The following is a 21,964-nucleotide window of genomic DNA, read 5'->3' as shown; positions in this document are numbered from 1 at the left end:
CACCTACTCGGAGGCCAGAAGAATCCTCCAACAAGAGAAAAGAAATGAAAGGTCTTATGCCGAAGCCGCCCAGAGAAACCTTTCTTCTGCAAACCATCCGAATCAACCAGTGGCTGATGACGTTTCCGTCCTACTAACAGAGATGCGAGCTATGTGTAAAGAGCTGGAATCTCTTTGTCTCGAGGTACACACATTTAGGATCGAGAATGAGCAGTTAAAAAGGCAACGGGACTTCGTCCCATATGTCCAGGTCCACTAGTGTCCAAGCCAACATCCAGCGCCACTCAATACACCAATAAATCCAATACACCCCGTGAACCAAAAGGCTCCAGAAATGCCACAAAAACCCAGCGTGTCATTAACAAAAAGAGTGGCGGACCTTCCGACAAACCTTAACCACCTTTTCAACGAGCACCCAACACATTAGCCTCCAACGTGAAAAAAACGATCTACACCACTGCAACATCTGTGCCGTTTCCTGATCCGGACAGTCGTGGCTCCTGGACCGACCACGGCGTCAGGGAAAGGTCTCGGGTGAAGAGCTCAACAACGGTGCTCTGGGTAGTTAGGGCGCCGATAGAACGAACGTCATGAACCCACAGGAACGACCGGGTCGTCCCTGGCACCTGGTGGAGGAAGAAATGTCAAGCAAGAAAAGCCTGCCCAGATCCCCCGGTATCCGCCCTTCTTTCCCGGACGTCTTTCCCAAACCGGGACTGGGGGTACTCCTCGGTACCCGGAAAAAGGGGCGCACTTTCCCTCTGTAAGCCACCTGTTAAGCGCAAAGTTTCAAGCCGCAGTTTCTCCGGAGAAATCCGAGGGAGTCAAGTGTTTCCCGTTGTTCTGTGGGCTCGGGACGCATTATTTATCCCCGATGGACGACGTGGGACACAAGCCATCGAGAAGCAACGTGTCCAACCGATCAATAACTAAAACAGAAGAAACTAGCCTTTTAAGGCACCCTGAAAATCCCATTTCAGCTCTCTTCGGTCGTGTTTCGAGCACCCCGGAAACACCAGCCCCAGCAAGAAGTCCCAACAGACCCAGCATCCCAGCCATCCCAGGCGCTCCAACCTGGGTTATAAGTCCTACAGCTTCTAGCAATTCAGCCCAGTTCCTTTTTGCGACCCTCTCTCTGGGTCCAGAACACATCCAATTCTGATCACGCACGAGTCTGTCGTCGATTATGGTACTTCCTAGGAACAACAACCCAACGCATCACCTGGTTTCTTTACTTATTGTTCCATTAAAAAACACGTCAAAAAAGTAATTAAAAAAATCTCCTGGTTTCTTCCCCTCTGTCCAGCACAACACGAATGGTACATCAAACGATCCGCCCCTACCTTCCACTGGTTTGGACCAAGGTAGCGCGTTTGCTTCCTTCCTACTCCCACTCTTCCGCTAGAGGCCAATCTCTGTCTCCAGTGAAACATCAACGGCTTCTAAAACAAGATGTCCAACCTAGAACTGTTCACACACGACAGCTTGCCGTTGATTATTGCCCTTCAGGAGATCAATCGGGTTGTACGCGACTCCAAGGACCGCTCCTTTGGAGGGAAGTACAAGTGGACTGTCAAGGTAGGTTCGAATATCCGGCATTCGGTGGCGATAGGAGTCCTTCGAGATATTTCGTACGATGTACTTCAGCTCGACAAAGACCTTCCAGCCATCGGAGTCCATCTCCGAGGTAGTTACCAAGTCGGCGTGGTAAATCTCTCTAATAATCTATCCTGTGGCTTTCTACCGGGCATTGAGAGGAAGGTAGCGATATCATTAACAACTCTTCCTAAACTATCCTCCTCATGGGGAATATGAACGAACGCGCACCATCCTACCTAGAGTTACCCTTAGGTCTGATCCCCGTGATATCGATCTTCTCGAATATTTCGAGAAAACAGACCTAATAACTCTCAACAACGGTTCGCCTACCTTCTTGAACGGCAACTACTCCCATCACTTAAATGCGGGTTATACAATCAAAAATATCATATGACCGAAAAAAATATATTGAGCCTGGAAGTGGAATGTCTTCACCTGTAGGACAAGTTTAGTACTAATTCCACCAAATTCCACAGCATTGTAATCTTTACAGAAACGTATTTCAAACTCCTCTGTTCGGAATTTTCGGTCAAGAACTATTCGGCCAAACGATATTTTCGACCACATGAACTGGCCTCTTAAAAAGAGGTTTCCGAGCCTCTTGAAAGGAGCTTCCGAGCCTCTTTAAAGGGGGCTTCCTAGCCTCTTGAAAGGAGGCTTCCTAGCCTCTTGAAAGGAGGGTTCCTAGCCTCTTGAAAGGAGGCTTCCGAGCCTCTTGAAAGGAGGCTTCCGAGCCTCTTGAAAGGAGGCTTCCGAGCCTCTTGAAAGGAGGCTTCCGAGCCTCTTGAAGGAGGCTTCTGAGTCTCTTGAAAGGAGGCCTGAGCCTCTTGAAAGGAGGCTTCCTGAGCCTCTTGAAAGGAGGCTTGAGCCTCTTGAAAGGAGGCCTGAGCCTCTTGAAAGGAGGCTTCTGAGCCTCTTGAAAGGAGGCTTCTGAGCCTCTTGGAAGGAGGCTTCTGAGCCTCTTGAAAGGAGGCTTGAGCCTCTTGAAAGGAGGCTCTGAGCCTCTTGAAAGGAGGCTTCTGAGCCTCTTGAAAGGAGGCCTGAGCCTCTTGAAAGGAGGCTTCTGAGCCTCTTGAAAGGAGGCTTCTGAGCCTCTTGAAAGGAGGCTTCTGAGCCTCTTGAAAGGAGGCCTGAGCCTCTTGTAAGGAGGCCTTCCTGAGCCTCTTGAAAGGAGGCCTGAGCCTCTTGAAGGAGGCTCTGAGCCTCTTGAAAGGACGCTTCTGAGCTTCTTGAAAGTAGGCTTCTGAGCCTCTTGAAAGGAGGCTTCCTGAGCCTCTTGAAGGAGGCTCTGAGCCTCTTGAAGGAGGCTTCTGAGCCTCTTGAAGGAGGCTTTTGAGCCTCTTGAAAGGAGGCTTCCGAGCCTCTTGAAAGGAGGCTTCCGAGCCTCTTGAAAGGAGGCTTCCGAGCCTCTTGAAAGGAGGCTTCCAAGCCTCTTGAAAGGAGGCTTCCGAGCCTCTTGAAAGGAGGCTTCCGAGCCTCTTAAAAGGAGGCTTCCGAGCCTCTTGGAAGGAGGCTTCCGAGCCTCTTGGAAGGAGGCTTCCGAGCCTCTTGGAAGGAGGCTTCCGAGCCTCTTGGAAGGAGGCTTCCGAGCCTCTTGAGCCAAACAACATTTTCGATCGTATGACCCATTCGATCAAAGAACACTTTCGGCTGAATGATTCTTTCTGTCAAACGACCATTTCGGCCATATGACCTGTTCGTCGGAGCGACCGTTTCGGCCGTATGTCCCAAATCGGATAAATCTGTTTGATTCAAATAGCATATTTGGTCAAATAATGTTCAACTTAATCGTCCGGAAGAGTTTGCTAGTTCCAAATAATGTTGGTAAGGCTGAAGAAGAATCGATTCTTTTAGCTTTTAGCTATAGAGCTCCACTAACGAGAACGGATAGATTAGAAGGTGGAAGTCATCCACACGCTAAAGGTTCTACGGTGCAGAACGATTTGGTATCCATTCATAGCAAGTTCCGAACGTTAAAGCGCGGATATTCCGAAAAGTGCAGATTGATGATGACTTTCTCGATGACGGTCACGTACGGACTTGAGTCTTCACCATTTTTGGCTGTGATGGCATTTATTTATCAGACAACAATGATTTCATACAACTGAAGAAGACATTAGAAATATTGAACTAAGGCAGAGTGCGAGCTGGTCGCCATGTAGTACGAGAACGCTGAGAATTCGCTGAAGTTTATTCCTTTTGGCCATGTAACATTATTAGGAGCGTCTTGACGGATTTGTTCAGGCATTGCAAACTATCCCATCATTCGATCTTTTGAGCAAAGATACTGATGAAATGATGGGATATCGATCTTAGTTATCTATCCGCTCAGTAAACAAATTGCAATTTTTGCCAAACAGCTTTTGTTGTAGCAATACCTTCGCAACGTGAACAAAACCAGACTATCAAGATCAACTTCAAATGCTCAAATGATATTATCTTTTCAGAGTGCTGTTTGATTAGATATAATATCTTTACAAAAGCAAAGATAATATCCTTTGCTCAGATGATATTGTAATGCCTGGATTTGTTTTCAATAAAACATTGCGACGAAAAAACAACGAAATTATTTTCCTGAAACTTGCATACAATTAAATCTTATGAACTTATGAATTCGTAGATAGAGGAAAACCGATGATAGATGATAATGCTTTTGTATGGACTTACCACATTGACTTATTATTCATTATTTTTCATATAATTCCAAGTACATACCTGAAAGAAAGAAAGAAAATAAGTATCAATAAATTGTTTCATTCCGAAGAACAGGTGAGCAACGCATTAATATAACCGGTAATTCAAATCCTTCATGATTAACACAAATCGACTCGCCCGTAATCGTCACGTCCTTATGAATAACAGTCGCCTCGTTAAGATCAAATTTCCAACCCGAAAAAAAAAATCTGCTCTCAAAACAAAGAAATAACCCACTTTTGCTTTCGTTTAGTCATCGACGACGCTGACGACAGCGAAAACAAAACACCGAATTCGCGCGACTGCATTCCTCCTCCTGACCCGCTTGCAATGAAACCGACCAGTTCGGACGGCACGAAAATTGGGACATCTGATGACTCGTCACTCACACTGCATGCATCGACGAACTGTCGCCTTCGGCGAAAAACGAGAAGATAATCGCTTCCAACAGCGTCGCTGCCGTGCCTATATGCATTTGCCGAAATTTGACGACCAACAGTTGGAACAAAACAAAACACCCGAAAAATAAAACCAGCGCTCGTGTAAACAAACGTGCTCGCCTGCATTCCCAGCGCGAAAGCAAAAGTGCATTCGGCGTTACCGTTCCGCCACCGCGCCCCACTGCTTGGTCCACCACATCATCAACGACGGACGGTTCGTCTCACGCGATTGCAAATAAAGTCAAAGTAGGCGCTGTTCCGCCACTCATTCACCCGCACTCGAGGGTCGGCCTACTGTGCGGCGAGCGACGATCGTGATGCGATGCGAGGACCATCGAATACGACGGACGGACGGACGATGCATCTCGCGCTTTTGGTTTGTTTGGTTGATGGCCCACTTTTTCGGGGTTTCCTCGTCTTCCGTTCGCGGACACCCGAAAATTGCACTTTATCCGTCCATGTGGGGTGAGTACCATGCAGAGGCAATTTGCTTCTTCGCACCACCGTGCCGAGGGCGGTGCGCGGTTGTGTGCGTGAGTGTCCGAAAATTGAACAAACGAAATTTTTGGGAGTTATGGTTGTCTCCTTCACCCCAGACGGAGCCACTTTTTGGGGGGATGCTTCCCGTTTTGTGTGTGCGTGAGCGACCCCCGCGCGTGTATGCTGACTGGCAGTGTCGTGTTTTCTTGTGAGCGATTATTTGTTACGAATTACAGACGGCTTTGTGTGTGGGGGGGATACAAGAAAACGACGCCAGCGACAAGACATTCCACCTTGGGGTAGGTCATGGTTGACCTGGACCCGGATTCGCAGAGCGACACGGGTTCCGTTGGGGACGTGAAGCACGGTTGCGTGGGTTGTCATCACGGTAGTAGCGCCAGCCACGACGCGTCTTTTATTTATTGAGTGTTATTTTCGGCGGAGCGTGAATCTGGTGCCGATGGTGTGAGCACGTCGTAAAAGCGAGTCGACGGTGATGTTTTTTGCTGTTTCCCGTTGTCAGTGAAGTGAGATTATTTTCGGCTAGGTCGTGGTCGTTATCGAGTCGTTGACTCGCGATGTTGATGGTTATTTTGATAGCTGACGGTTTAACGAGAACGATACCGGTGACGAATGGGTGGCGCTTGCAGTATTGAACAAATTTTGAAGGAATGAAATGGTTTTTCAGAAAATTGTTAACGATTGGAACGTAAGTCTTGATAAACTTGGCAAACACAACTTCGGACATAACCTGATTCTGTAATTGATACCCCGCGCTGATACTAATTGCTGATATTGAGGTCGTCGCTTCTGTTCGGGATAGCTTGCTGAAGAAACTGGGCATTCATGGAAAGTCATATCGAATGGACGGAAAGGGTCAAAAAAGAGGTCAGCCCCAGGAGAAGATCGTATAACATACGAAATGCTCCGGCAACTGAGATTAGAAGTAAAACCAAATTTGATTGTGGTTTTGAACCGGATGAGGAGAAATGGAACGATGACTCGTCCCAGATCATCAATGAGACTCATGACCATCCCGAAGCCTATAGTAGAAACCAGAACACAGCGCCTGGAAAACAGGACAGTGACAAACTATAGAAAATCATAGAAGCACAGAACATGTCGTCGCATACTTTTTTTGGTTTCCGGAAGGATTAGTCAATCAGCACTTGTCTCACCTACGAGGTAAACAATATCAAGGACAACAAGGCAAGGCTTCATCTCAGCAATGATAAGCGTTAACCTTTTGACCTTTCGAACGCCTGTAATGCAGTGCAAACGGGTACACAAAAGCGAATTAATATGTATTTGGGAACGTGTGGATAACTTGCTCCCTCGGTAACTGCTAGATGACTCTGCGCCTTAAAGAAGAGCCTGACTAGAGTAATCAGCAACGATTTACCTGTAGAAGCGTGTTTTCCCCTACTCTGTTCAAGAAAACTAAAAAGCAATTGTTGAACTTTGTGAACAATCAATGTTTATGAAAAACTAGAGGTTTTTCACACAGCGCAAGCACCTGGATAATCCTCAACTCTCTCATCGTGACATCCGAAAGCAACTCGGAATCGTGCAGTCAACAGTGAAGCATATCGTGAAATACCAATCCATATCGCGGAATACCAATCCCGGTCCCAATGCTTCGATCAGAGATGAGGCCAAAAAGTTTAATCTGTCCATGTCTTATGTTCAGAGAGCCTAGGACAAGAAGGACTGCTTACGTACAAATTACAAAAAGCTCCAAGTCATGACGAATGGCAAAATACGGTGGAAAAGTCAAAGCCACTGGAGTGAAACACCAATTTCTTCATAACTCGAGAAATCAAATCAAGCAAATGAAATCAAATCTGGTAAGTGGAGGTTTTTGAATGGAAGATATGTTTCTGCGGTGGTTCAAATCCCCTCCCCCTTCTGGAAAGCAGGGGGTCCCGTACAAATGGAATAGTAATTTTGCATAACTCGAGAATTAATCAGAAAATAAATTACTTTTAGGCGAAACGAAGTATGTCAGGTCTGCTAGTGAAAAATAAATAAAATAAACTTCTATTATTTAGCTAATCAAAGTTACACAATACATAGGCTATACGGCACTAAGATTGGTTTCTTTCTCAGCACCCATGTACATGTGGCATTCATAAAGTGGGATCTAATTCTCACACACCCACTCTTGTGTTATGAGCACCTTTTAAGGTACATGGGGCCAACGTTGAGGATCTCCACTCTTGGCTTTGCCCAAGTCTGATTCCCATCGACTTTGTTTATTTCTCTGTTAGGGTTTTGCCACCATGCGATCCTGGGTCTGCCTCTGCTGCGATGTCCTGCCGGATTCCGGCGCTTGCTTACAGATTACACTGACTGTGGAGTTGCCGTTGATGTTGGATTTCGATGGCATTGTCGATGGGGCTCAGCACTCTGAGTCCAGTTGTGAGCCCACCAGGCTTGGTTGATGAATACCTGCAAATCTATGTGATCTCTGCTAATACGCATCAAGTCATCAAGTTTCCATTCTTCTCCACCGGCCGGCTACCGTGGAGTTGGAGTTGTTCACATCCATTGATTTTGTCTTGTTGACGTTGACGAGTGGGAGCGTACAACCAGGTCATTCAGTTTACTTTACTTGGTAGAGCACTGTGGCGTTAGTAGAGCAGTATCATCATCTGGGTAGAGGTCGTTCGATTGCTCTATGGAGGTGGACTGCTAGAGAGGTCCATGATTTCGTCGACTAAGATGGGAAATAGCAATAGAGGTTTAATACATGTACCCTTGTCTAACTTTTGTACTCATTCACGATTCCATTGTGCAGGACTCTGGATTTTGTCTAGACCTCCCTTGCTTCCAGGAACGCCCAACAGTTTTTCGTGATTCAGACGAGCGATGGCTTTTCCGTGGTCAATCAGTACCAAATGGAGGGACTCTTGAAATTCATTGACCTGCTCCAGGATGATGTAAAGCATGACAGAATGGTTCTCATACGATCGTCCGAGGCGGAATCCTGCCTGCTGCCGCCGGAGAAATTTCAGCTTTTCCCTATATCCGAATTAAGAGAGGTTGTCAAAACTTGAAGAAATTGTTGTAACAGGTCGAGCCAACGTTTCACCTGATAAGCTCGAACGATGAGTGACTGACCTTTTGCGTCTTTATCCATCATCCACGAATTTGTCCTTGCTCCAGTCAGGCGTCATGAAATATCGAAGAGGAAATGAATATCGCCGGTTGTTGCGGGTTTCCTCCCATCATCGGCCAGGGAGTTCACCGCGCCTGCTTATCACGTCTGCAGCCAGCAGCGACTAGTATTTAGCTCCTCTGGAAATGGATCAGTTGAAAACGGTGCCTTCTTGAGTCCGTAATAAACACAGTGCCAACATTGCGTTTGACTATCATCTTCTAATTGGCGACAACGCATTGCTCGGATTCAGCGGCATCAGGAGAGGCTCGGGCGACGAATCAACATAGACCGACTAGAAGATCCAGCTGTGAAGAAATCGTTCGTTGAAAATCTTAGAACTCGGGTAGTAGGTGGCAGCGTAGATGATAAGTGGGAAGTGGAGAATGCTTTTATCGAAACCGGCGAGAGAAACTTGGGTGAGCTGCTCACTCAGCGAAAAGAATGGTTTACAGATGTAATCCACCGGAAGATTGAGGAGCTTAGATAAGCAAAGGACGCGGAACGTGAAGAATCAGAGGAGTAGAGTAAGCGGGAGTCGGGCGCTGCTGCAGACAGGAAAAGCGGGAATGGGTGGACTGACTGATCGATGAAGAAAGGATAGCAACCGGAGGTTATTGCCTCAATCAATCTTTGACTTGGACAGCTGAAATGTTGGTTCGAGAACTTCGAACAGCATCTTCAAGAGAAGAGAAGTGACGCAATGAAGCATCTTCAAGTCTCAGCCAGCGTTTTTCAAAAAGCACCCATCCGAGGCATACAATTTGAAGTATTGCCTAATGATCAGGAAACGCTATGTTAGTATTGAGACGCACATTTATGCTGAGTGGGCTCAAAGAGCTGACCGTTTGTTTTTTTTTTTGCGGCGTCTAACCATCGAAGTCCGCAAGACCAGGTGGATGAGTGTCAACGGGAGCAGGCCTGCAAACTTTGCAGTAGCCGGATGATCGGAGGATTTCAATATTTTAAAAATATTTTTGGAAAGTTAAAGGGGGGGAAGGGGGTTGACATTGAATAAATTTGTTATTTGTATCGGCCCAACGTTTGAAAAATTTGTTCGTCGCGTGCCGTAACAAAGAGGCCGCAGAATGCAGTAAGTGTCTTGAAAAAAGGATTTAGTATATTATGTTGGAGTTAAGTATCATAAAAGTACATACGAGCAAAAGATACTATTTTCATTTCCTGAAGTTGTGTTTCTCTAGCTGTTCTTGAAAATAGCAGCGCAAATTCAAAAATTGTTTTAGTTCGACAAAGTTTTGAAGTTACTTTTTGTTTTATTTGCGGTAAGATACATATGAGATGAAAGATTAGAAACAGCAGATTGAAAAGTATTAACGTATCATAACATTACAGAACGATGGGGCGCGCAAAGCACTGTACCTTTGAGGAACGTGATCAAATTAAACGGCTGATTGCAAGTGGAAAAACATATCGTGAAGTGCAGCAAATACTAAAATGTTCTTCAAAAACCCAGATTAATCCACCTAGCGTTGGTGGTGCCTTTCTCGCATTTAGTTAAGACACCAACCTTATATGGGGTTTATATGGTCCGATGTACAATTTTCTTCATAACTTCATAACGCAGTGACCGATCGTTATAAAATTCAATAGTGATCAACGAGACTTTGCCTGAGACTTGTCGAATAAAACTTGTTGCGAGAAAATCGGCTAAGGATTATTATACGAAAAGTTGTCTAATGTTTTTATAGCTTTTTTGCACACACATACGCACACACATACACACACACATACACACGGACAGACAGACATGTGTTCAGCTTGTCGAGCTGAGTCGATTGGTATATAATACTGTGGGTCTCAGAGGCTTCTATAAAAAGTTCGTTTTCGGAGTGAAATGATAGCCTTTCGGTACAACTTTGTTGTACGAGAAAGGCAAAAAGGTTTATAATGCACGCCGCCTACAAGGTACTCTCCCAAATTTTATGCCGTCGACTAGCACCAATTGCAAGGGAGTTCGTGGGGCAGTACCAGGCGGGTTTTATGGGCGAACGCTCCACCACGGACCAGGTGTTCGCCATTCGCCAAGTACTGCAGAAGTGCCGCGAATACAACGTGCCCACACATCATCTATTCATCGACTTCAAAGCCGCATATGATACAATCGATCGGGACCAGCTATGGCAGCTAATGCACGAAAACGGATTTCCGGGTAAACTGACACGGTTGATCAAAGCGACGATGGATCGGGTGATGTGCGTAGTTCGAGTTTCAGGGGCATTCTCGAGTCCCTTCGAAACCCGCAGAGGGTTACGGGAAGGTGATGGTCTTTCGTGTCTGCTATTCAACATCGCTTTGGAAGGGGTAATACGAAGAGCAGGGATTAACACGAGTGGTACAATTTTCAATAAGTCCGTCCAGCTATTTGGCTTCGCCGACGACATAGATATTATGACACGTAACTTTGAGAAGATGGAGGAAGCCTACATCAGACTGAAAAGGGAAGCCAAGCGGATCGGACTAGTCATCAACACGTCGAAGACGAAGTACATGATAGGAAGAGGTTCAAGAGAAGACAATGTGAGCCACCCACCGCGAGTTTGCATCGGTGGTGACGAAATCGAGGTGGTAGAAGAATTTGTGTACTTGGACTCACTGGTGACTGCCAAAAATGACACCAGCAGAGAAATTCGGAGACGCATAGTGGCTGGAAATCGTACGAACTTTGAACTCCGCAAGACGCTCCGATCGAATAGAGTTCGCCGCCGTACCAAACTGACAATCTACAAAACGCTCATTAGACCGGTAGTCCTCTACGGACACGAGTCCTGGACGATGCTCGTGGAGGACCAACGCGCACTTGGAGTTTTCGAAAGGAAAGTGCTGCGTACCATCTATGGTGGGGTGCAGATGGCGGACGGTACGTGGAAGAGGCGAATGAACCACGAGTTGCATCAGCTGCTGGGAGAACCATCCATCGTTCACACCGCGAAAATCGGACGACTGCGGTGGGTCGGGCACGTAGCCAGAATGTCGGACAATAACCCGGTGAAAATGGTTCTCGACAACGATCCGACGGGTACAAGAAGGCGAGGTGCGCAGCGGGCATGGTGGATCGATCAGGTGGAAGATGACTTGCGGACCCTCCGTAGACTGCGTGGTTGGCGACGTGTAGCCATGGACCGAGCCGAATGGAGAAGACTCTTATATACCGCACAGGCCACTTCGGCCTTAGTCTGAATAATTAATAATAATGATCCCTCTCCAAGTACTTGCTTTGATAAATGTAAGAAGATGGTATTTGATTTTTATTTTTTAAGCACGGACGGTGACAACCTTTCGCACGAACTGCAGAATCCGGATGCATGAGCAAACGAATACCTATTTGACCTTATACTACTATACTACACTACGAACTAATGACAGAGCACCGAATAGAAGATAATGCAATGTACACTATCACGGCGGTTGTTTTTGTGCTATAGACTAGATGTTACCACATGCTTTGTTCGGGAGACTCGTGGATTATCGTTGAAATTAATATTGCCCTTAAAGTTAGCCAAATTTATATTTTGAGGAGATTAATTGAGTTCCTGGGAGCGGTAAGGATGCGTAAATATAAATTGTATAGCTGCATCTTATAAATTATCGCATTAATCGACAGATATAAAAATTGTATGCATGTACCCAGTGCTGATGATAGCTAGTGAATTGAGAGTACATCTGTAGAGTTGTAAGGTATGAATTACGAGTGCACTCTAGAATGAATTAATTATATAACACTTTCGCATTCGGACAGGGAAGTGACTTTGAAAATCTGGCATTTGTTCGTAGGGCTTCATAGGACCGGTAGAGGAAAACTAATTGTATGTATCGCAGGCATATTTTTTGGATAAAGTTCAATAAAATCCATATTTTAGCTTTGAGCTGCGCATACTAAACGCTGCTGCGAGAACTTCTTTCTACCAACCAACATTCTCAAAGAATTATACGGGATGCCAGCGAACAATGCTTTCGAATGCGGTGCCTGCGAGCGACCGAACTCCGCCGACGTCGGAATGGTGGCATGCGACGGCTGCAACACGTGGTTTCACTACGGTTGTGCAGAAGTGTCGCCAGGAATTGAGGACCGATCGTGGAGATGCAGTAAGTGTCCACCTGTGCTGCCTCCAGAAGCAACCGGCGCGAAAAAGAAAGTAGGTAAGAAGCAGCCAGCAAGTTTGACCGTCCTCGGCGCGATGTCGAGTGAGATGCAGAGGTCGAACAGTGCTAATCAAAAGAAAGCGTCCGACAAATCAAGGAACTCGGATAGAACAAGAACAGTGGTTCTTAATCCGGAACTGACGAGTATAACGACTCCGAAAAGGAATCCTGAGATACCAAATCAGGTGGAGAAGTCTTTGAAATCCAGCAATGCCACAGCAAGAGCTCGAGCGCAACTAGCTTTGCAGCGATTGGAAAGCGAGCGACTACTGGACGAGCAGAAGTTGCTAGAAGAACAAGAACGGTTAAAGGAGGAGCGCGCACGTCTTGAGAGAGAAAAGCAAATTAAAGAGCAGGAGCACGCCATCAAGGCCAAGGAGTTCGAGATGAAGGCAAAGTACCTACGAGAACGGTTTGAATTAGAGGAGTTATTGGCAGAAGATGACAACATAAGCAAAACGAGCGCTCCTAGCGGTGTGGAAAGAACCAAAGAGTGGGTTGAGGACCAACATGAGTGGAGTAGGGGAGGAAGCGGAACCCAGACGGAGCATCCGGCGTGACCATCTAACGAAAGGGTTAGACTGCAGCTGTCCCAATCGCGGGATGGTTTAGGTTTTGAAGAACGGATTGCAAATCTTCTCAGAATGGACTATCAAGGAGTGAACTCCAATCCCATCCACCATACGGAGCCTCCCGGGATTAATCGTCGGAGCCGTGAGGCGGTACACCACGGAACGGAAAACGGAATGCAATCTGTTTCGCATAGGCTTAGTGCTGAACAATTAGCAGCAAGACAGATTTGGCCGAAAAAACTCCCTACTTTTTCCGGAGATCCGGAAGAGTGGCCTATATTCGTCAACAGTTTTGAGACTGCCAATAATACCTGCGGTTTCACGGATGTGGAGAATCTTATTCGGCTTCGCGAGTGCTTGCGGGCCCAGCGCGAGAGGCTGTTGTGACAAAATTGATGTTTCCTCACAGCGTGACGGCTATTATAGACACGCTTCGAAGATTATACGGAAGACCGGACCTACTAGTGAAAAACTTGCTGAAGAAAGTTCGCCGAGTGGAGGCCCCCAAACCGGAACGATTGGAAACACTCATAAACTTTGGGTTGACCGTCGAGCAGCTATGCGACCATTTGGAGGCCGCCAATCTCCAGGGACACTTGTCGAGCCCCACTCTACTTGGTGAGCTAGTGGAGAAATTGCCTTCATCCATAAAGCTAGAATGGGCAAGGTGATCCGAGCGAGCATACAGTGATCCGACTTTGAAACACTTTGGCCACTTCATGGAGCAGCTGGTCAACGACGCTAGTGAGGTCACCGTGCCATTACTGGTGCGATCTACCAAGCAAGCAGAAAAGGACAGAACTCGTGAAAGAGGACAACTTTACACTCACGAAAATGTGCCCGATACACACGCTCGCAGCGAAGAGCGACAACCTAGTCCCATATGCGGCAAAACCGATCATAGAGTGCGCAACTTCGAGCGCTTCCAGCAAATGGGATTGGAAGCCCGTTCAAAAAGCCGTCGTACGTTGGAAATTGTGCGAATTATGCTTGTATGACCACGGTCAAGGGAGATGTCGTTCTAGGATTCGATGCAATGTGCCAAGTTGCAGAGTTCGTCATCATCCGTTACTTCATCACGCCGGGCTAGATCAACGCCGGCGTCAAGTGCAAACGTTCGATTGCAACACTCATGAGGAAGCGAGAAAGCCTATCCTGTTCAGGATTAGACCGGTTACACTTTTTAACGATAACAGCATATGCGAAACGTTCGCCTTCCTTGACGAGGGCTCATCGTTAACGTTTATTGATGCGAGTTTGGCCAGACAGCTCGGAGCAAAGGGTGTTCCCGAACCACTGGAGCTACGTTGGACATCGAACGTTATGAGGAACGAAGAAAAATCCGAGAGAGTGAATTTTGAAATATCGGGAAAGGTCTACCACGACGATATCCGTTGAGAAATGCACACAGTCGAAAACTCAATCTTCCGATGCAAAGCCTAGCTATAGGAAAATTATCGGAGCGTTTCCCTTATCTCAGAAATCTACCAGTGCCATCGTACTCCGAAGCTGTTCCTAGAATTCTTCTCGGACTAGAAAGTTTGAGCCTTTTTGCGCCACTGAATAGTTGTCTTGGCGGCCCAGGAGAACCTATCGCTGTAAAATCTTTGCTTGGCTGGTCAGTTTATGGTCCGAATGGAATCGATCAAGCGAAGGAAGGGTTCGTGAACGTGCACGAATGCAAATGCGGTGCTGACAGGGAACTGAACGACCTGATTCAACAGCAATTCGTATTGGAAGAAAAGTTGATAAGCCAAAGTCCGTCACTAGAATCCGCCGAAGAAAAACGAGCGCGGGAAATATTGGAAAGTTCTACAACGTTCCGGGATGGGAGGTATGAAACGGTGCTCCTCTGGAAGTCCGACCATGTGGATCTCCCAAATAGCATTTCTGTGGCAATTAAGCGGATGAAAAGTTTCGAGGCTCAACTAGCGAAGGATGTCGACCTACGAAGCAGTGTGAACCAGGAGATTATCGATTATATTAACAAAGGCTATATCCATAAAGCAACCGAAGAGGAACTTGCTGAAATCAACTAGAGACAAGTTTGATATCTACCCCTCGGCTTGGTTACGCATCCGAAGAAGCAAAAAAATGAGGCTAGTATGGCGCAGGTGAATCTCTCAACTCTCAACTGTTGAAAGGTCCCGCTTCCGTCCGTAAACTGCAAATTTCGTGAAAAACGCGTGGGATTTGGAGGTGATGTTGAAATGTTCTTGCAGCTTCGGATGACACACTCGGATAAATATTTTCAGTGTTACTTATTTCGTCTCAAACCCCGACACCCACCAGAAGTTTATATTGCAGACGTCGCAATGTTTGGCGCAACATGCTCACCCTGCGTCGCACAGCATGTACTGCGAGTGAATGCGGACAAATGGGCGAACGAATTCCCGTTAGCCGCAGAGGCAATCAAGAACAAGACGTATATGGACGACTACTACGATAGTGCAGATTCCCCGGAAGAAGCGGCAGAGATGGCATTGCAAGTGCGAACGCTCATGGAGGATATGAGATGAGAAACTGGGTCAGCAACAGCAATATTGTGTTGCAGAAACTCGGAAAACCTGGTGAAAAGGAGCCACGGCTGCTGCAAACCACGATGGACAACAAATGGGAAAGAGTGTTAGGCTTGTTTTGGCACCCAGAATCGGACACTTTTTCAATTTTTACGGAGCTAGAACAGTTACGACTCTTCATTTCCGGAGAATGACGACCGACGAAGCTTATCGCATTGAAAGTCGTAATGAGTCTATTCGACCCCCTCGGGCTATTAGCACCGTATCTTATTCATGGTCGTATCCTGATACAGGATCTATGGAGAAGCGCAGTCCAGTGGGATGAAGAAATAAGAGATGAGGAGCTGGAAAAATGGACGCGCTGGGTTGAATTATTACCAAAGATAGGCGAACTTAGTATCCCACGTTATTACTTCAGCGACGCGATAGCCCCATGTCATACGTTGCAGTGTCACGTGTTTACCGACGCCATGAATGATTTGGCAGAAGTACAATGCACGCTAATTATGGCAAAAAGTAAAGTGGCTCCACTAAAACACCTATCGATACCGCGTTTAGAACTAGAAGCCGCCAAAGTTAGGTGCCAAAGTACTCAACACTGTATTGAGCTATCACTCGCTGCAACCCCATGGAGTGTACCTATGGACCGATTCATCGACTGTACTTTCGTGGATTCGCTCAGACCACAGGCGATACAAGCAGTTTGTCGCCCATCGTATTGGAGAACTCAAGCGGAATGCTGGCGGTGGGTACCATCTAGGGACAATGTAGCTGACTGTCTGACGAAGTGGGTGCGTGATACAGTACCGGATTCCAACGGTAGGTGGTATAAAGGACCAGAGTTTCTATATCTTTCGGAGGATCGGTGGCCAAAGCAGCAGGTGAAAACGAACACTGTCGAAGAACTACGTCCTAGCTATTTGTTTGCTCATATTTCTCTACCCGTTAGAGTGATAGACATCTCTAGGTTTTCAAAATGGAGTATACTGCTACGAACTGTAGCATGTTTATGCCGCTTCATCAACAATTGCCGCTTGCGAATCTCGGGACGGCCAATAGAGACACTCCAGGCAACTAGAAACCTTCAGAAGTCGCTTAAATGGAGCGTTCCATGTTGTAAGACGCCGTTGAAGCAGGAGGAATTTCAACGAGCAGAGCAGTTTCTTTGGAAAATGGAACAAAGTGAATACTTCCCCGACGAGGTTCGAGTCATGTTGAAAAATCGAGACCAGCCAATAGCGAAATGGCTATCCATCGAGAAGAACAGCCCGTTGTATAAGTTATCTCCATTTGCCGACGAGTATGGTGTTGTCAGGATGGAAGGCAGAACCGCAAACGCTGCCTATGCCAATTGCGACGCAAGGTTTCCAATAATTCTTCCCAAGGACGGTCAAATAACTCGAATGCTGTTGGATCACTACCACCGCCGATATGGTCATGCAAGCAAAGAAACTATTGTAAATGAGGTTCGTCAGCGGTTTGAAATCTCACATTTACGATCAATCGTAGATAATATTTCTCGCAACTGTTGTTTCGGTAAGGTTACTAAGTGTAAGCCGATCCCTCCACGAATGGCGCCATTACCCGAGTAACGCTTGACGCCGAAAGTCCGACCCTTTAGCTACGTCGGTATCGATTACCCACTAGAAGTCACTGTCGGTTGGCGCATAGAGAAGAGATACGTCGCTGTATTCACGTGCCTGGTTATACGGGCTATTCATTTAGAGGTCACCTACGATTTGTCCAGCGAGTCCTACATCATGGTGATCCGCAGACTCACGAGTAGGCGAGGATCCCCAGTTCAAATCTTTTCTGATAATGGCACTAATTTTGTGGGAGCCAACCGCGAACTGCAAAAACAGATCAACGTCGAATGCGCTGGAACCTACACCGATGCGCGAACAAAATGGTCGTTCAATACCCCATCCGCTCCGCAGATGGGTGGGGTATGGGAACCTAATGGGAACGAATGGTGAGGAGCGTCAAGGAGGCCATGACTGCATTGCTCAATGGGCGGAAACTGACAGACGAGATCTTGTGGACTACCCTAGTTGAAGTGGAAGGATTAGTCAACTCGCGTCCTCTGACTTATATGCCACAGGAAATAGGTCTGCCCGAAGCTCTGACTCCAAATCATTTTATTTTCGGTTGTTCATCTGGCGCTCACGATCCTCTTGAACCACCTGAAGATCTTGGGAAAATTCTTCGAAGCAGTTTTCTACAATCCCAGCAATTAGCAGACGAAGCGTGGAGGCGCTGGTCAAAGGAGTATTTCCCAACAATCAACAAAAGAACCAAATGGTTGAGCGAAGCAAGGTCCCTGAAGGTCGGCGACCTTGTATATGTAGCTGAAGGCAAACGGAGATCGTGGACGAAGGGCGTTGTACACGAGGTTATGCCCGGAAAGGACGGTAGAGTTCGGCAGGCCGTGGTACGGACCGCGTTTGGAATACTTAAGCGTCCGGTAGTGAAGCTAGCAGTTATGGAGCTTGGTGGATCTACGCTGGACCCTCCCCTCGATCCACGGGGCGGGGAATGTTCTGGCAGCACGGACGGTGACAACCTTTCGCACGAACTGCAGAATCCGGATGCATGAGCAAACGAATACCTATTTGACCTTATACTACTAAACTGCATTACAAACTAATGACACAGCACCGAATTGAAGATAATGCGATGTACGCCATCACGGCGGTTGTTTTGGTGCTATAGACTAGATGTTACCACATGCTTTGTTCAGGAGACTCGTGGATTATCGTTGAAATTAATATTGCCCATAAAGTTAGCCAAATTTATATTTTAAGAAGATTAATTGAGTTATAATAGTTCCTGGGAGCGGTAAGGATGCGTAAATACAAATTGTAAAGCTGAATCTTAAAAATTATCGCATTAATCGACAGATATAAAAATTGTATGCATGTACCCAGTGCTGATGATAGCTAGTGAATTGAGAGTACATCTGTAGAGTTGTAAGGTATGAATTACGAGTGCACTCTAGAATGAATTAATTATATAACACTTTCGCATTCGGACAGGGAAGTGACTTTGAAAATCTGGCATTTGTTCGTAGGGCTTCATAGGACCGGTAGAGGAAAACTGATTGTATGTATCGCAGGCATATTTTTTGGATAAAAGTTCAAAAAATTCTATATTTTAGCTATGAGCTGCGCATACTAAACGCTGCTGCGAGAACTTCTTTCTACCAACCAACATCTAATCTAGCATATTTATGGCTTATGATGTGACAAAATTATAGCTTTTGGTCATTGTTGAGGACACTCCTTACGGAGTCCAAATTTAAAATTAATCGCCTTTTTAAGGGCACACCAGTCAATGAGGAAGCAACGCACAACTGCCATTTTCATTATCTCAGCTTTAAAGACATTATCACCGTCTTCGATCAGAGGTCGTACAGATTGAACACTTAACACCTAGCATGAAACAACGGACAGGACATTTATACAACACCAATAATGGACCGATGGAGAATTTTTCGAAAAGTTTTCCCTTTACCGGGGCGGGAATCGAATCCATACTTCATAGCACATGCGTCTATACGATTGATGTCGTTACCCGCGCGGCCACGAAGCCCACAATGCGCCCCAGAGAAGAGAAGTTGTTCAAACTTTGCGTAGCAGCTAAAAACATCCTCAGGGGGTCAAAACAAACCAACTGTCATGCGGAATCAATACGGTTTTCAATCCAAAATACATTACATAACGATCATTTGTCTAGAGGAACTATTCTAAAAAAATACGCTAGAACAAAACTACCTTGGTTCTCGATAAAACTCACCCCCCATGTCTGCTCACCTTCCCCTAATCGCTAAATGGGTCTCATGACTTAGGGTAAGGAACCACTGACGCTCGTTCGTGTTTGAAAAGGACTTTTGTTTCCAAGAAAAAACATAAGTGCTGCTGCTCTGAGATTGCGAAAAGTTTCCTTTCTCGGCAGCCAAATTGTCCAACTAATCGATCAACGTACGGATCCAGATAATTCGTTTTCATTGTAATCCCGTTGCTTTCTACGGTTTGTCTGACCACATATTCTTGTTTACGTTCGAATGCTCTTTCGAACGAAAGCTTACGCGAGTTCTCGTTTACGCCAGTAAAATCAAATGAGGAAATGGTTCGACCGAAATGGTTCTGTAAAGGTAGCCTCAAACCTCGGGAAAATCTTCCGCTGGATCTTGGTTCCCGTGCATTTTAAATGGGGCCGTGATTTTTATTTTGCTGCTTAAACTCTTCAGGACTTTTTCAAAGAAATTTCTTCAGAAATTTCTATGGAATATCTTAACAAATTATCCAAATTATCCCCTGCATTTTCTTCCCTGAGCTTCTCCAGAAATTCTTCAAGGAATTTCCCCAGAAATGGATTGAAAAATTCTTCCAGAATTTTCTCTTGGAATTCTATTCCAAAAAACTCTAATTTTTTATTGCGGTCTAGAATTCCTTTGCACCTTGAAAAAGAAAATGTTTCGGCTTAACCTGTTTTTCTATAAAATGGTGGTCCTGTAAAGAGCACATAGTTCGCAATTGTACGTGTTCGTTTTAGAACGCGGAATAGCGCGAGCAGCACAAGTTAGACTAAAACGGTTGCAGCAACTTGACTGTGACTGAATCCGGTCACATATAAGCTACAGTAACCTATGAGGAACATGCTAGGGAGTCGCGAAATCCGGGTTTGCCCCATGAGCGGTCTTTGGTTCCTGGCTGGTTCCTATTGAAAAATGTGACATGGACTACTACATCACTTTCCATGGTGAATCCCGGTCTATGTTACTGATTAACCTACCCACCAACACAACTTCCTTCCTGTGGTGATTTTGGAAATGCAGAGGTATTATTGGTCTCTAGTAGCAAAACAATGATCACACACTAACATTCTCTTTCTTTCCCAACTGACTGTGCTTGGCCGGCGCCATTATCGATCTATATTTGTGAGCTGCTAAAATGTGTACTACGAGAATAGGTACTAAAAATTTCAACCTCTATTCACTTGGATCGTAGTTAAATTTACACCAGTTCTGATTAATCACGGAGTAGCAGCCATTGATATGTACAGTATAAGCTAAGCTAAGCTGAAATGGTGGTCCAGTAAAGAACACATTTATTTCCAAAATTATTATCTTGAGCAAAAATTTCACTTCACTGACGCCAACGCCTGCGACAAAGTGTACGTAACGAATGAGTCCACAGTTTGACTCAACTTGCTTCAATTTCTGCACAGAAAATTCAGAACAGTGTTGTAGAATTTCTAATTCAAACAAGTGCCATTGATTCACATAAGGATAAGACCAAAATAGAATTCTGCGCTACGCTTGTAGTGCTCATTATTCACAATGATGAACGATAATGAAACATTAATAACAGTAATCAGCCAGATATGAACTGTTTGTGCTTGTAGGAAAACAATCAATTTCATAACCCAGGAGTTACTCGTCTGTTGGATTCCATCCAAAAACCATTAGTATTCTCCAATCAATAGCCGCTGCTGCTGAGATGATCCTTGAACAGTCCACGATCACGTGATCGAGTACAAGGCAAATTTAATAGTAGAAGACTGGCGATTCAACCAAAGCTCACCACTCAGGGCACCAAGTGGGCACGCATTCGGGTCGAAGATCTATGTTAGACTGCAACATCCGTATCAATATATTTTGGGTCAGAAATTTTATCTCGTTTTCCAGTCTCAGTCGATTATTTGACTAAACTAAGTTAAAGTTTCTCAAAGAACTATTTCAAAATCCGAAAACAAAAAACGAAAAAATGCTGCACGTGTGAACCATCAAAAATATGGATTCTTTGGGAAAGTTGGCTTTGATAAATTAAAGGATCGATTTAGCGAATAAAAATTTTATCCGGGAAAAGTCAATTATCGCAGATTGCACACAGCAGGAGGAAAACATTTGCTTGTAAGGGTACGTTGGAAGCAATTGTTGTGGAAGCCTAGAAGCTTAGTTGCTCTTCATGTACGCCGGAAAGAACTCGCAAATGCGAAATTTAATTTTCCAGTGGCTTTAGGACATAGTTGGAAGAGTACCATGATGGCATCATCCCATTAAAATAATACAATTTGAAAGGATTTTCTTGACTATCATTTATCTAGTTGCTTAAGTTTCTAAATGCTGAACACATTTAGAATACATCAATCTTCAAAAAATCCATAATCTTACGAATGAATTTTATCGTTTACCTGTCAAGCGAATCAATTCTGCTCCGCCCCTCTCCGTCGTCTGCCTGTTCCATTGTAAACAAACACAAATTGATTGCTCTCGTATAGTCGTGTTCCTTCCCGAGCACTTCACCGGCGTCAACTCGAGTCATTTTAGTCTTGAAC

At 45.5% G+C, this 21,964-nt stretch overlaps 1 protein-coding gene across 4 annotated transcripts in view; it reads right to left on the bottom strand.

Moving 5' to 3' along the window:
• The window catches only part of LOC134203541 (mushroom body large-type Kenyon cell-specific protein 1), a 479,310-nt gene that overhangs the window by 244,107 nt on the left and 213,239 nt on the right, over nt 1-21,964 (bottom strand). The window contains exon 1 of one of the 4 annotated variants that reach the window (XM_062678413.1): nt 4,683-4,779. The exons of the other annotated variants lie outside the window; for them this stretch is intronic. The gene's annotated coding sequence lies outside the window, so the exon portion shown is untranslated. Of the gene's footprint in view, nt 1-4,682; nt 4,780-21,964 lie in introns of those variants that run through there. 4 annotated transcript variants of the gene reach the window in all.

This window comes from Armigeres subalbatus, chromosome 1 (genome assembly GCF_024139115.2).
Source record: "Armigeres subalbatus isolate Guangzhou_Male chromosome 1, GZ_Asu_2, whole genome shotgun sequence".
In the NCBI taxonomy this organism is placed as follows: domain Eukaryota; kingdom Metazoa; phylum Arthropoda; class Insecta; order Diptera; family Culicidae; genus Armigeres; species Armigeres subalbatus.
Note: the sequence above shows the minus strand (reverse complement) of the source record. Positions and strands in the feature narration are given on the sequence as shown.